This window comes from Pteronotus mesoamericanus, unplaced genomic scaffold (assembly GCF_021234165.1).
Source record: "Pteronotus mesoamericanus isolate MK-2021 breed Mesoamerican mustached bat unplaced genomic scaffold, CSHL_Meso_final contig_20, whole genome shotgun sequence".
Taxonomy (NCBI): Eukaryota; Metazoa; Chordata; class Mammalia; order Chiroptera; family Mormoopidae; genus Pteronotus; species Pteronotus mesoamericanus.
The window spans coordinates 3,337,916-3,355,356 of record NW_026555085.1 but is presented as its reverse complement, the minus strand read 5'-3'; positions in this window follow the sequence as shown (position 1 = coordinate 3,355,356).

Below are 17,441 nucleotides of genomic sequence, written 5' to 3'. Positions count from 1 at the left end.
CTTACCGTGGGCTCTGGCAGAGGCGGGGGGCAGAGTGGATTAGAGATGCTTGAAGAGAGTCTGGGGTTCATGGCCCTGGGGAAAAAACTGAAGGAACAGCTACCAGGATACCTGTGCTGACCCATTGCCCATACTGAGGAAGTCATGTTGCTCAGGCAGAGCACTCCTCTTCAAGTGAAATCAGTTTGAGGGGAAGCAATAGACCCACCCAGAGGAATTACTCTGCCCACCCTGTGGTGCTTAATCTGGGCTGCTGAGTACACCCTGAGGCTATATCATTGATTAGTTTAACAACTAAGGTGGAAAACACAAAGAAGTAGTCAAAATGGGAAGACAAAGAAACAGACCCCAAATGAAAGAACAAGAGAATTCTTCAGAAGAAGAACTAGATGAGATGATGGCAAGTGATTTATCAGATAGAGAGTTTAGAGTAATGATTATAAGGATACTCAACAGCATGAAAAAAGACATAGAAACCATAAAAAAGAATGAGTCAGAAATAATGCAATATCTGAAATAATATACTAGAAGGAATAAACAGTATGTTAGATGAAGCAGAGGAGCAAACCAGTGATTTGGAAGACAGGGTAGGAAAAAACACCCAGGCAGAGCAGCAAAATGAAAAAAGGATTTTTTAAAAATGAGGAGAACTTAAACATTTAGGAGGACAATATGAGGCATAACAACATCTGCATCATGAGAATACCAGGAAAAGAAAAGCATGAGCAAGGGATCGAGAACCTACCTGAAGAAATAATGACTGAAAACTTCCTCAGTCTGGGGGAGGAAAATGACACAGAAAGCTCAGAGAGTTCCAAACAAGTTGGCCCCAAGGAGGTCTGCACAGACGCACATCATAATTAAATGACAAGGCTTAAAGACAAGGAGAAAATCCTAAAAGCCTCAAGAGAAAAGCAGGTAGTTACCTACAAGTGAGCACCAATTAGGCTGTCATCTGATCTCTCAACAGAAACATTTCAGGCCAGAAAGGAGTGGTGTGAAGTGTTCAGGGTGATAAAAAGTAAGGACCTACAACCAAAGCTACTTTACCTAGGAAAGCTAACATTTAAAATCAAAAGAGAAATAAGAACCTTCCAAGATGAGAAAAAGCTAAAGAAGTTTGTTAACAGCAAACCAGTACTGCAACAAATGTTAAAGGACTTGCTGGAAGAAGAAAAAGACAAAGGAAAAAAACAAACAGAGGAAAATAGTCTAACAGTAAAATGGCATTAAATATGTATCTACCAATAATCACCTTAAATACTCCAACCAAAAACACAGGGGAGCAGAATGGATAAGAAAACAAGACCCACATATATTCTGCCTCCAAGAGACCCATCTAAGATAAAAATATACACACAGACTAAAAGTAAATAGATGGAAAAAGATATTTCATGCAAATGGAATAGAAAAAAAGCTAGGGTAACAGTACTCATATCTGACAAAATAGACTTTAAAACTAAGGCTATAATAAGACACAAAGAAGGACACTACATAATGATAAAGGGAACAATCCAACAAGAGGATATAACCCTAGTAAACATTTATGCACCCAACATAGGAGGGCCTAAATATGTGAAGCAAATCTTGATGGACATAAAGGGAGCTATCAACAGAAACACAGTCGTAGCAGGAGATTTTTGACATCCCATTAACTTCGATGGATAGATCTTCCAGACAGAAAATCAACAAGGAGACAGTGGCCTTAATCGACACACTTGATCAAATGGATTTAATATCTTCAGAGCATTTCATCCCAAAGCAGCAGAATATACATGCTTTTCAAGTGCACAAAGAACTTTTTCCAGGATAGACCACATGTTAGGACACAAAAAAGTCTCAATAAATTTAAGAAGATTGAAATCATATCAAGCATTTTCTCTGACCACAATGCTATGAAACTAGAAATCAGTCACAAGAAGAACACCAAAAAACATGCAAAAACATGGAAGCTAATTAATATGTTATTAATCAATGAATGGGTCAACAACCAGATCAAGGAAAAAATAAAAAAATACCTTGAAACAAGTGAAAATGAGGACGCAGCAATCCAAAATCTGTGGGACACAAGGAAAACAATCCTATGAGGGAAATTCATAGCATTGCAGGTCTATCTCAAAAACAAACAAACAAACAAGAAAAAGCTCAAATAAAAAAACTAACCTTCACATTGAAAGGAACTTGAAAAAGAACAACTAAGTCAAAAGTGAATAGAAGAAAGGAAATAATAAAGAGCATAGAAGAAATAAATACTCTAAAAAAATGATGCAAAAGATCAATGAATCCAAGAGCTGGTTCTTTGAAAAGATAGACAAGATTGGCAAACCCTTAACTAGGCTCATCCAGAAAAAAAGAGAAAAAACCTAAATAAATACAATCAGAAGTGAAAGAGGATAAATAACAACTGACACCAAAGAAATACAAAAGATTGTGCTAAAATATGAACAATTATATGCCAAAAAACTGGACAACCTGGTTGAAATGAATAAATTTATAGAAACATACAATCTTCCAAAACTAAATCAGGAAGAATTAGAGACTCTGAATAGACAGATAACACCTAGGGAAATTGAAGTGTTAATCAAAAAACTCCCAAGAAACAAAAGCCCTGGACTAGATGGCTTCACAGGGGAATTTTATCAAACATTCTGAGAGGAAATAACACTTCTCCTTTTCAAACTATTTCATAAAATTCAAGAGGAGGGAAGGCTCCCACTCTCATTTTGTGAGGCCAGCGTAGTCCCAATTCCAAAACCAGATAAAGACACTACAAAGAAATAAAATTATAGGCCAATGTCCCTGATGAAGATAGACTCTAAAATCCTCAATAAAATATTAGCAAACTGAATACAACAATATATCAAAAGGAGCATACACCATGATCCAGTGGTATTTATTCTGGGAATTCTAGTTTGGTACAACATTCACAAATCAATAAATGTGATTCACCACATACCCAAAATGAAGGATAAAAACCACATGACCACATCAATAGTTGCAGAAAAGGCATTTGATAAAATCCAGCACACACTTATGATAAAAACTCTCAGCAAAGTGGGATTAGAGGGAACATACTTAAATGTAATAAAGGCCATATATGACAAATCCACTGCCAGCACTTTAATCAATGGGCAAAAACTAGAAGCATTCCCCTTAAGATCAGAAAAAAGACAGGGATGCCTGCTTTCACCTCTCTTATTCAACATAGTACTGGACATCCTAGCCATAACAATAAGACAATAAGAAGAAATAAAAGACATACAAGTTGTAAATTAAGAAGTAAAACTGTCACTATTTACAGCTGACATGATACTGTACATAGAGAATCCTAAAGATTCCACCAAGAAACTACTAGAACTGATAAGTGAATCCAGCAAAGTAGCAGGATTCAAAATTAATGTCCAGAAGTCAGTTGCATATTTATATGCCAATAATGAACTAATAGAATGGGAAATTAAGAAAACAATCTCATTGGTAATTGCTACAGAAATAATAGAATACTTAGGAATAAACCTAAGCAAGGTTGTAAAACACCTGTACTTGGAAAATTATAAGACACTGGAGAAATAAATAGAAGAAGATATAAATAAATAGAAGCACATACCATTTTTGTGGATAGGAAGAATTAACATCATTAACATGTCTGTACTACTGAAAGCAATCTATAGATTCAATGCAATTCCTATCAAGATTCCAATGACATATTTTACAGAACTAGGACAAATATTTCAAAAATTTATATGGGACCACAAAAGGCCCCACATAAGAACAGTGATCCTGAGGAAGAAGAACAAAGTTGGAGGAATCATCCTACCTAATATCAAACTATACTAGAAGGCCATAGTAATCAAAGCAGCATGATACTGGCATAAAAACAGACACAGATTGATGGAACCGAATAGAGAGCCCAGGGATGGGCTAGTGGCACAATGGATAATGCATCTGACTATGGATCAGAAGATTTCAGAATAGAGACCCCAGAAATAAACTCACATCTTTATAGTCAATTAATATTTGACAGAGGAAGCAAGCTCACACAATGGGCTAAAGACAGTTTATTCAATGAACAGTGTTGAGAAAATTAGATACATGCAGAAAAATGAAATTAGACCACCTTCTTTTACCACACACAAGAATAAATTCAAAATGGATGAAAGACTCAAATGTTCTAGTATAAAAATACTAGAGGAAAACTTAGTCAGCAAAATCTCAGACATTGCCCTTAGCAATATTTTATCTGATCTATCTTCCCAGGCAAGGAAACAAAAGAAAAGATAAACAAATGAGACTACATCAAACTAAAAGTTTCTCCACAGCAAAGGAAATCATCAACAAAATACAAAGATTACCCACAGAATGGGAGTACTTATTCACTGATACATCTGATAGAAGGTTAATATCCAAAATTTATGAAGAACTTATAAAACTCAATACCAAAAGAAGAAACAATCCAATTTAAAAATGGGGTAAAGCACTTGAATAGACATCTCTCCTAAGAGGACAATACAGATGGCCAATAGACATGTGAAAAGAGGCTCAACATCACTAATTGTCAGAGAAATGCAAATTAAAACCACAGTGAGGTACCATCTCATACCTGTCAGAATGGCTGTTATCAATAAATCATCAAACAATACGTGTTGATAAAGATGAGGAGAAAGAGGGTCCTTTTTGTACTGTTGGTGGGAATGCAGATTGATGCAGCCACTGTGAAAAGCAGTATGGCAATATCTTACAAAAATAAAAATGGATCTGCCTTTTGATCCAGCTATCTCACTTCTGGGAATATATCTTAAGGAACTCAAAACACTAATTCAAAAGAACATAAGCACCCCTATGCTCATTGCAGCATTATTTACAATTGCTAAGATATGGAGGTAGACCAAATGTCCATCAATAGATGAGTGGACAAGAAACTATGGGACATTTACACTATGGAATACTACTCAGCCAAAAAAAAGAAGAAAATTTTACCCTTTGCAACAGTATGGATGGACCTAGAGAACATTATGCTAAGTGAAATAAGCCAGTCAAAGGAAGACAAATACCATGTGATTTCACTCATATATGGAATCTAATGAACAAACTGAACTAACAAGGAAAATGGGGCAGACTTACAGATGGAGAGCAGATGACAGCTGATGGGAGGAGGATAGGGGGTGGAGGGATTGAGCAAAAGGAAAAAGGACTCATGGACATGTGCAACAGTGTGGTGATTGCTGGGGGGGAGGCGCGAAGAGGAATATAAGAAAACTAAATGGTGATGGGAAAAATGCAATAAAGATTAAATAAAACAACAAAACAAAAGAAATTAATGAAATAGTTCCATATATTATAGCATCAAAAAAATGATTAAGAGTTAACCATGGAGACAAATGCTGTTTGCACTGAAAACTATAAAACATTACTGAAGACATAAATAGATAAACAGACATTCCATGTTTATGGATTGGGAGACTTAATAGTATTAAAATGTAATACTTCCCAAAGCAATTTACAGATTCAGTGCAATCCCTATCAAAATCCTTATGATATTTTTTTCAGAAATAGAAATATCCATCCTAAAATTTATATGGAATCACAAAGAACCCTGAATTGCTAAAACAATCTTGAAAAAGAAGAAAAAAGCTAGAGGCCTCACACTTCCTCAATGAACATTTACTACAGAGTTCCAGTGTGGTACTGGCCATGAGGACACAGACATACCAATGGAGTAAAAAGAGGACCCAGAAATAAGTTCTTGCCTGTGTGGTCAAGTAATTTTCAACACAACTTTCAAGAAAATTTAATGGGGGAAAGGACAATTTTTTTCAACAAATGGTGCTGAGAAAACTGGATATTAGATATAAAAGAATCAAGTTGGACCCTTACCTAACACCATACATAAAATTTAACTCAAAGATTTAAATGTAAGAATGAAAACTATAACACTCTTAGGAAAAAACATAGGAAAAAAGTTTAATGATATTGAATATGGCAATGATTTTTGATATATGACACCAGTGCACAGGTAAAAAAGAAGAAATGAAAGAAGAATTGGACTTCATAAAAAAATTTAAAAACTTATGCTTATCAAAGGATACTATCAAGAGAATAAAAAGTCAACTCACCAAATGAGAAAAATATTTTTTAAAGATTTTATTTACTTATTTCTAGAGAGGGGGGAAGAAAGGGAGAAAGAGAGGGAGAGAAACATCAATTTGTGTTGCCTCTCTCATGCATCCCCAACTGGGGACCTGGCCTGCAACCCAGGCATGTGCCCTGACTGGGAATCAAACTGGCGGCTCTCTGGTTAACAGACTGGCACTCAATCCACTGAGCCACACCAGTTAGGGCAGAGAAAAATATTTTAAAATTAAATATCTGGGAGGGGATTAATATTGAGAATATAGAGGGAATTCCTACAACTCAACAACAATACCAAAAACAATCCAATTAAATGATGGAGCTAAGAACTTGAATAGTCATTTCTCCAAAGAAGATATGTAAATATTCAGTAAGTGCATGAACCAGTCACTCAGGAAAGGCGTTTCAAAACCACCACGAGGTACCACTTCACATCCATTAGGATGACTACTATTGAAGAACAGAAAACAAGTGTGGTGTGGGCACTGAGAAACAGGAACTTGGCCTTTCCCCTAAAAGACATGAATTTAAAACAAACACACAAACATTTTTTTCGTTTTTCTTTTGAGTTGTATATTTTTAAAAAAATTTTTTAAATCATGTTTATTCTCTTACAGTTGTCTCAATTTTTCCCCCTTTACCCTCCTCCACCCAACCCACCACCCCACGCCCAGCTCCCTCAGTCAATTCCCACATGGTTGTCTATGTCCGTGGGTCATTCATACATGTTCTTTGTCTAGTCCCTTCCCCTTCTTTCCACCATTGTCCTCTTTCCCTATCCCCTCTGATCACTTTCAGTCTGCTCCATGTTTCCACTCCTGTGGTTTATTTTGTTCGTGAGTTTATTTTGTTGAATAGATTCCATTTATAAGTGAGATTATAGGGTATTTGTCTTTCACCAACTGGCTTATTTCACTTAGCATATTATTCTCCAGTTCCATCCATGCTGTCGCAAAAGGTAGGAGTTCCATCTTTTCTTTTCTTTTTTCTTTCTTTCTTTCTTAAATACAGATTGATTTTATTTGTTTTTTAAATGTCAAAATCTATTATAAAATATTAAAAAATTTAAAACCATTATAAAGTCTCAGCAATTAAAACAACATGACACTAGCACAGAAATAATCAAGTAGATCAAGAAAATATAATGAGCATTCTAGAAACAAACATATATATCTATCTAACAATGTAATATATGATTAAATTGATATTTCAAATCAGTGGGGAAAATAAGGCTTTTTCAACAAATAAGTACATGAACCGGTATTACTTGAAATAAAAAAAATATAGAGCCTTATTTCACACATTATACAAGAAATATTCAGGTGAGTTAAAAATCAATATGTAAAATCTAAGGAGTTTTAGGAGATAATACAAACTAATATTTTTCTAACCCTGAAGTAAAATATTCAAACCCAGAAGCTATAAAGTAAAATATTGACAATATGACTATATTAAACATTTAAGACTATATAGTAATATACATATTAAAAAAAGTTAAAGGACAAGTAATAGAATGGGAAAGTATTTGCCACACATCTAAAAAAGGGTTAATAGTTGTTGTTTTTTTCTTTTAGGGAAAAAAATTCTACAAACCTTTAATCGATAAATGGATAAATACCAAAAAGTCATTTAAAGCTTTTTAAAAAACAATAGAAATAGGCAAGAAATATACAAAAACAGATTTAGTTTCAACAAATAATAAAGTAACAATTAAAATAACACATCGTTGTCCCAATCAGATTAAGAAGTATTAAAAATATTGGTAACATCAAGTATTGGCAACTGTGAAAGGAACTGGGTATTCACAGACTCTTTTTCTTCTTAAAGCAGTCTCTTTAGCATATTATGCAGTGCTGGTTTGGTGGAGGTGTATTCTTTGAGCCTTATTTTGTATGGGAAACTCCTTATTTTGCCTTCCATTTTAACTGAGAGCCTTGCTGGATAGAGCAGCCTTGGTTGCAGCCCTTTGTTTTTCATGACTTGAAATAGTTCTTGCCATTCCCTTCTGGCTTTCAGTGTTTCTGTGGAGAAGTCAGCTGCTAGCCATACCGGGGCTCCCTTAGATGTTACTACCTGTTTCTCCCTTGCTTCCTTTAGGATTCTCTATTTGTCTTTGATGTTTGCCATTTTATTTATGAGGTGTCTTGGAGTGGGCCTCATTGGATTCCTCTTGAATGGAACCCTCTGTGCTTCCTGGACTTGTGTGTGACTTTCTCTCTCCTCCAGTTAGGGAAGTTTTCCATCATTACATTTCAAACAGGTTCCCTATCCCTTGCTCCTCTTCTTCTGCTTCTGGTATCCCTATTATTACAGATATTATTACATTTCAGGTTGTCTTGCATTTTCCTAAATGTCTCTTTATTCTTTTTGAGTCTTTTTTCATTTTCTCTCTTTCTGAGAGCTTTTCTCTACCTTGTCCTCCAGCTCGCTGATTCGATCCTCAGCTTCATCGAGCCTGCTTTTGATTCCTTCTACTGTGTTCTTCAATTCAGAAATTGTATTCTTCATTTCCTCTTGTCTCTTCTTGATAGCTTCTATGTCCTTTTCCATGCTGATATATTTTACAGTAAGTTCCTTGTAGTTTCTCTGTAGTTTTTTATAATTCTCTCTGAGCTCACTGAGCTCACTGAGCTCCCTTAGAACTGTTGTTTTGAACTCAGTATCCAATAGTTTACTTGCCTCTATTTCATTTAGTTCTCTTTCTGGGGATTCCTCCTTTCTTTCCCTTTGAGTGCGGGGTATTTTTTTGCTTTCTCATTATTTGTGAGACTCTTCCTTTTTGCTTCTGCTTCTTAAATTGATCTTTCTTGATTTCCTGACTTTGTGATGTGAAGTTCTATGGTTGGAGACCACTGTTTTTTCTTTCTGGATCGGCCTCTGATGATGTCAGATATTGTCCCTGTCTGACCTTAAGCAGTCCTTTTGAGACTTCCAGGAATCTACTGTCTGTGACTGTCTCCTTCAGCTGTTAATCTAGTCGCTCTGCACCCAGCAGGCCGGCTTAGACAGCTCAGGGTGGGGCAGAGTCCCTCCTGGGGGCAGGGTTATTGGGTCCTTTCACACTGTTGCTGCTCAGGGGAGTGATCTGCCTGAGCCAGATGGCTGCTGACATATGGGAGATAAATCAGCACTGGGATCTTGCCAGCTATTCCCTTAGTTCTCTTCTCAAAACCTTCCTCCTCAGTCTCTCCTCAAGTGTCTCCAGACCACTCTGCGCACCCTTTAGCCAGGGATCTACTCTCTGTGGCTGCCACTCTGCACTCAACAGGCAGCTTAGATAGCACAGGGTGGGGCAAAATCCCACCTGGGGTGGGACTATTGGGTCCTCTGATGCTGTTGCTGCTTAGGGGGAGTGGTCTCTGTCTGAACAAGATGACTGCTGCCGCATGGGGGATGAGTCTGCACCAAGATCCTGCTGGCCACTCTCTCAGTTCTCTCCCCAAAGCCTCTCTCCCCAGTCTCCCCTCAGATGTCTACAGCTCACTCTGCCCCTGCCCCTGCCAGAGACCAGGGTAAGTGGCTGCAAACAAAAATTTATGTGTTGGCCCTTTAAACGGCTCTTTGTGTCTCCAGCTGCCTGTCTCTGGAAGAGAACAACCCTGCTGCTTTTTGCAGCTGGCTGTTTTCTGTGTACTTTTTCAGTTCTGGTGCTGCAGGCTGGAGATCCCTGCTTTTGGTTTAGACCCCACTCTTCTCAGGGGGATCCCACTGGCCATTTCAATATCTTTCTGATGCTGCCAGCAGTGGGCACCCCGCCCGCTTTCTTGAGTCTCTACCGCACTCCTTACCAGTTAAATTGAACTAAAGCTGGTTCTTCTGTCTGTCCAAGGTTAAAAGGCTCCTCTCTTGCTCTTGTTCAGTTGTTTGTTCCAGGTGATTTCTCCACAATTTAGTTGTAATTCCAGGTTGGTCCTGGGAGCAGGTCAGTGTGACTTCCACTCACTCCTCCACCACCTTGATTCTCGAGCAAACTTTTTTTTTTTTTAAACAGAAAGAGCTGCATCTGTACCTTTAACTGGACAACTTAGGGGTTCTCCTACCACCATTTGAAGTCATTGCTCTAGAGAGTAATGAGACCAGTTGTGTTTTTTTTAACCTTACTTTCTTCACATACAAATTTTAATCTGTAAATTTCAAACTATCTGCAGATACAAAGGAAGAAAAATTTTAGCTTCAACATTTTCAATTTCTTCCCAGGAGTTAGAGATTTCAGTTCTGAGATTTAGAGGTCAGGGAACAGGAGGGGAGAGTTCTAGGGCAGCAAGCAGCTTCTAGGAACACAATGGAAGTCCTGAGCCTGATAAGTGATGACAAGTAAGATACCTGCTAAGGTAGGGCTGCCCCAAGACGACCAGAACAGTGTGTTTGCCCCAGAAGGTGGAGCAAGAGACGATGTAAACCACCTGGCATAGGTAAGCACAAACTTGCATCACTTCTCTGTCCAGAAAATTCTGTAAAGAGAATGAGACCATTTGAATTGCTACATTTATGTGGGTTGGGTACTTGAAAGTATTTAACTAATTATTAAGGAAGGGATCACCCAGAAAGTTAAAGACCATGCAGGCATTTATATTGCATATTAGCATAATGGATTTTCTTCCTTTTATCACATAACTTCTAGTTCTGTGTACAACCTCCCATGACAGATGAAAAGATCTTTGATGGAAGGAGCAACAACTGTGATCTCAGAGCCTTGCACAGTACCAGAAGCAAAATAGACTCAAGGTAATCAAATACACGTATACAGGGTGGGCAAAAGTAGGTTTACAGTTGTTTGTATGGAAAAAAACGTGTAGATTATTATTACAATAGCTTTATTAACTCTGTTTCACGTACTCACAACTGTAAACCTACTTTTGCTCACTCCCTCTACATGCACAAAATAGATCCACGGTCTAAAACAGAAAAATTGAAAGGTAAGATGCCCTCTGGTGGAATCTCTAGATAGTAACAGGCAAGAACCCGGGGACCCTGGCCAGCAGGCTGCTTAAATTGAATGATCTAAGAAAAGGAGTGAAGGGCCAACTGGTAGCCAACCACGAGCAACCAGAGCAGCACTAACAAAAATATAAGGGGAGAAACATATCCAATATCAAGTTTCCTAGTAGCTTCATTAAAAAACTAATAGGAAACAGGTGAAATTAATTTAATGTATTTTAAACCCAATAAATCCAAAATATTGTTAAGCACTAATCAATATAAAAATTATTAATAGGAGTATATATTTATATATATAATATACTTTTTATTTTTATTATTTTGGAGTTTTTAAAAATTTATTTTATTTTATTTTATTTTTCAGTCATAGTTTACATTCATAACCATTCTGTATCAGTTCCAGATGTACAGCAGAGTGGCCAGAGAATCATATACCTTATAGAGTGGTCCCTTTATCACAATGTCATTGACTGTATTCCCTATGCTGCAATCCACATCTCTGTGACTATTTTGTAACTACCTGTTTGTATTGCTTACTCTCTTCACCTTTTCCACCCAGCATCCCAAATCCTTCCCCTCTGACAATTGTCAGGCAGTTTTCTATTTGTGAGTGTGTCTTTGTTTGTTTATTTTGTTTGTTAGATTGCACATATAAGTGTAATAATATGGCATTTGTCTTTCTCTATTTGACTTATTTCACTTAGTGTAGTACCCTCTTGGTCCATTCATGTTATCATGAATATTCAGATTTCATTCTATTTTTATGATGGGTAATATTCCATTGTATATATGTAGCACTGCTTTTTTATCCTCTTATCTGTTGATGGGCACTTGGGTTTTTTCCATGTTTTGGCTGTTGTAAACAATGTTGGAATGAACATAGCAGTGCATATATTCTTTCGAATTAGTGTCTTGGGTTTCTTTGGATATATGCCTAGAAGAGGAATCACTGGGTCAGAAGGCAGTTCCATTTTTAGGAACCTCCACCTGTTTTCCATAGTGGCTGTACCAATCTTCATTCCCACCAACAGTGCATGAAGTTTCTCTTCTCCATATCCTTGCAGGCACTTGTTTGTTTTATTGATGATAGCCATTCTGACAGGTGTGAGGGGTTTTGATTTGCATTTCTGAGATGATTAGAGATGTTGAATAACTTTTCATATGTCTATTGGCCTTTTTGGAGAAGTGTCTGTTCAAGTCATTTGCCCAGTTTTTAATTGGGTTGTTCATTTTTCTGGTGTTAAGTTGTCTGAATTCCTTATAAATTTTGGATATTAACCCGTTATCAGATATTTCATTGGTGAATATGTTCTCCCATTCAGTAGGTTTTCTCTTAATTTTGTTGATGGTTTCCTTCACTGTGCAAAATCTTTAGTTTGATGTAGTCCCATTTGTTTAATATTCAATATTTCTTTTGTTTTCCTTGCCCAAGAAGACGTATCGGAAAAAAATATTGCTAAGGGAAATGTCAGAGATTTTACTGCCTATATTTTATTTTTATGGTTTTGAGTCTTTAATCCATTTTTGAGTTTATTCTTGAAGGGGGCCTAGTTTCATTTTTGCATGCGTCTGTCCAATTTTTTCATTGGTGTCCAATGGTGTCTGTCCAACACCATTTATTGAATAGACTGTCTTTACCCCATTGTATGTTCTTGCATCCTTTCTCAAATATTAATTGACCATGAAGATGTGGGTTTATTTCTGGGCTCTCTATTCTGTTCCACTGATTTTTATGTCTGTTTTTATGCCAGTCTCATGCTGTTTTGATTACTATGGCCTTGTAGTATAGTTTGATGTCCGGTATTATACCTCCAACTTTGTTCTTTTCCATCAAAGAATGCTGAAGTGATTTAGGGTCTTTTGTATTTCCTTATAAATTTTTAGAATATTTGTTCTAGTTCTGTGAAATACACTATTGGAATCTTGATAGGAATTGTGTTGAATCTATAGATTGCTTTGGGTAGTATGGACATTTTAATGATGTTAATTCTTCCTATCCATGATCATGGGTTATGCTTACATTTATTTGATTGTCTTCAAATATTTCTTTAGTAGCTTATAATTTTCCAAGTATAAGTATTTTACCTCCTTGGTTAAATTTATTCCTAGGTACCTTATTTTTGTTGTTGTTGTTGCAATAGTAAATGGAATTGCTTTTTTAGTTACTCTTTCTGATAGTTTATTATTGGTGTATAGAAATGCCAACCAATTTCTGAATATTAATTTGGTATCCTGCTAGTTGGTCAAATTTATTTATTAGTTCTAGTAGCTTTTGGTGGAGTCTTTAGGATTTTATATGTACAATATCATGTTATCTGCAAATAGTGACAATTTTTCTTCCTACCTTCTATTTGGGATGCCTTTTATTTCTTCTTCTTGTCTGATTGCTATGGCTAGGACTTTTAGTACTATGCTGAATAAGAGTGGTGAAAGTGGACATCCTTGATGGTGCCTGCTCTTAAGGGAAACACTTTTAGTATTTGCTCATTAGGTGTGATGTTAGCTGTGGGATTGTCATATATGGCCTTTATTATGTTGTGGTTTGTTCCCCCTATTCCCACTTTGCTGAAATCTTTTATCATAAATGGGTGCTGGATTTTATCAAATACTTTCTCCTTCTATAGACCTAATCTTGTGGTGTTTATCTTTTATTTTGTTTATCTGGTGTATCACATTTATTGATTTGAGCATAATGTACCAACCTTGCATCCCTGGAATAAAGCCCACCTGATCCTGATGTATGATTTTTTTTTAATGTATTGCTGGATATGGTTTGCTATTATTTTGTTGAGGATTTTAACATTTATGTTTATCATGGATATTGGCCTATAATTTCCTTTCTTTGCAATTAAGATAATGCTGGCCTTGTAAAATAAGCTGAAGAGTTTTCCCTCCTCTTTAATTTTTTGGAATCGTTTAAGAAGGATAGGTGTTAATTCTTGTTTGAGTGATAAAATTCCCCTGTGGACCCACCTAGTCCAGGGCTCTTTTTTGTTGTTGGGAGTTTTTAAAAAATTACTGCTTCAATTTCATTAGTTATAAACTGTCTATTCACATTCTCTGACTCTTCTTGATTCTGTTTGGAAGATTGTATGTTTCTAGGAATGACTCTCAACTATGGCTCCCAGTCTTCATTTCATCAAGATTGTCCTATTTTTTTTGGCATATAGTTGTTCATAATACTTTCTTACAATTCTGTGTATTTCTTTGGTGTCACTTGTTACTTCTTTTTCATTTCTGATTGCATTTATCTGTGTCCTCTCTCTTTTTTTTCTTGATGAGTCTGGTTAATGTTTTGTCAATCTTGTTTATCTTTTCAAAGAAAAGCTCTTGTTTTCATTGATCTTTTGTATTTTTTTAGACTCTATTTCATTTATTTCTTCCTTGATTTTTATTATTTCCTCCTTTCTACTCACTTTGGACTTCCTTTGTTGTTGTTTTTTTTTCCAGTTTCTTTAACTATAAAGTTAGATTGTTTATTTGAGATTTTTTTTTGTTTGTTTCTGAGGTATGCCTTTAATGGTATGGATGTCCCTTGTTGGACTCCTTTTGTCCTGTAGATTTTGGGTTGTTGTGTTCTCATTTTCATTTGTTCTAACGTAACTTTTGATTTCTTCTCTGAGCTCACTGTTGACCTATTCATTGTTTAGTAACATGTTATTTAGCCTCTAGGACTTTGTGTATTTTTTAGGTTTTTTTTTTCCTGTGGTTAATTTCTACACTATAGTCACACAAGATGCTTGATATGATTTCAATCTCCTTAAATTTATTGAGACTCATTCTATGTCCTAACATGTGGTCTATCCCAGAAAATGTTCTATGTGTGCTTGTAAATAATGTATATTTTGCTGCTTGGGCATGAAATGCTCAGAAGAGATCAAGTAAATCCATCTGATCTAGTGTCAGTTAATGCCACCATTTCCTTGTTGATTTTCAGTCTGGAAGATCTATCTACTGATGTCTCAATCTCTCCCTTTATGTCCATCAAGAATTGCTTTACATATATATGTGCTCCTATGTTGGGTGCATAAATGTTTACGAGAGTTATAGCCTCTTGTTGGATTGCTCCTTTCAGCTACCCTATGTCTTTTTACTGGAGCATTTAACCCATTTACATTTAAAGTGATTATTGATAGGTACATATTTATTGCCATTTTATTCTTTCAATTCTGTTTCTTTTGTTTGTTTGTTTGTTTTCCTCCTCCTCTTCTACTTCTTAAAGCACGCCCTTTAACATTTCTTGTAGTGCTGATTTGGTGGCAACAAACCCCTTTAGCTTTTTATCGTCTGGGAAGCTCTTCATTTCTCCTCCAATTTTAAATGATAGCCTTGCTGAGTTAAGTAGTCTTGATTGTAGGTCCTTGCTTTTCATCATTTGAATATTTCATGCCAGTCCCTTTTTGGTCTGAAATATTTCTGTTAAGAGGTCAGCTGACAGTTGTCTGTGATCTCCCTTGTAGGCAATTATCTGCTTTTCTCTTGCTGTTTTTATAGTCCTGTCTTTGTTTTAACCTTTTGCATTTTAATTATGATGGTCTTGGTGCGGGTTTCTTTGAGTTATCTTGTTTCTGACTCTCTGTGCTTCTTGGACTTGTGTGTCTTTTTTCCTTCACTAAATTAAGGAAGTTTTCAGTCATTATTTCTTCAAATAGGTTCTTGATCCCTTGCTTTCTCTCCTCCTTCTGGTATCCTTATAATGCAGATGTTGTTATGCTTCATGTTGTCCTGCAGTTCCCTTAAACTATCTTTGTTCTTTCTAATTTTTTTTTCTACTCCGTTTGGGTGTTTTGTTTTTTTTTTACTTTATCTTCCAAATCACTGGTATGATCCTCTGCTTTATCCAAACTATTATTTATTCCTGCTAGTGTATTCTTGATGTCAAATATGGTATTCTTCCTTTCTGGCTGGTTCTTTTTTATGGTTTCTATGTCCTTTTTCATGCTGCTGTAATTCTCACTAAGTTTCTTGATTATTAAGCATTCTTATAACCATGACTTTGAACTCTATATCTGATAGGTTGCTTGCCTCCATTTCATTTAGCTATTTTTCTGGAGATTACTCCGGTTCTTATATTTGGGGCCTGTTTCTTTGCCTCCCCCTTTTGGCGGTCTCTTTGTATTTGTTTCTATGTATTAGATAGATCTGCTATGACTCTTAGTGGTCATGTGTTGGCCTTATGTTGTAGATGTCCTTTGTTGTAGGACCCAGTAGTGTGAACACTTTGATCTCCTGAGCTGGGTCTGGGTTGTCTAGGAATGTCCTTTGTGTGGGTTATGTGGGACCTTCCTTTGTAATTGAGTCTTGACTGCTGTGGGCCCATTCATGCATGGGATTGACCCTCAGGCTGACTGATTGTGAGGCTCAAACCCAAAGATGGCATGCGAGCTACTGTGCAAGTACAGTCTCGATGTGGCTCTTCAGCAAATCTTTGGTTATAAGACTCCTCTTGAGCTAGTTTTTAGTTGCTTCAGAATGATTGTTCCCCAATTTAGTTGTATTTCCAGTTTGGTCCTGGGAGGAGGTGAATGCAAGATCCACCTACTTCACTGTCCTCCCAGAAAGTCCTAAATGCATTTATTTTGATTTTCACCAGAGAATATTTTTATCTAAAGACATTTTTAAAATTACTTTTATAGAAACAGGAAAGTGGGGAAGAGAGAAAAGGAGAGAAACATCAACATGAGTGAGAAACACAGATCAGTTGTCTCCTATATGCACCCCAACTGGGGACTGAACCTGCAACCTAGGCATGTGCCCTGACTGGGAATTGAACCTGCAACCTTTTGGGTCACAGGATGACACTTCATCCAACTGAGCCACCTGGTCAGAGCCTAAATGCATTTTTGAATTACAATAGGTTTACAGGATGTAACATCATCATAAGTCCAGGAGCATTTGTTCATAATTTAATATGTTATGATATGATATGATAAAAATAATACAATATATATTTTAACTAAGCCTTTGAAGTCCAATGTGCTTTATATTTACAGTAGACCTCAAGTCCAATATGCCACATTGGAAGTGCTCCATAGCCACGTGTGGCAAGTGGCTACTGTACTGGACAATGTGGTTCCAGAAGGAGAGGCCCTGTCCTGCTCTTCCCTGTTTCTCTGCAGGGCACACTGCCTAGGACACAGTATGTATTTCATAAATATATATTTAATGAATAATATCTCCTAACACCTACCTCAACTTATCAGACCCCAGAGAACATGATAGATGCAACTACTATTTTCTCAAAATCAGTGTTTTAGACCATGTAGAGTAACTTAATTTGTCCTATTCAAAGAGTAGACAGTTTACTCAGATTTTCTAATGAGCCTGTATCTGTTCCTGGTATTTGTTCCCAGAATGGGAATGTCTCTCCCTGGAAC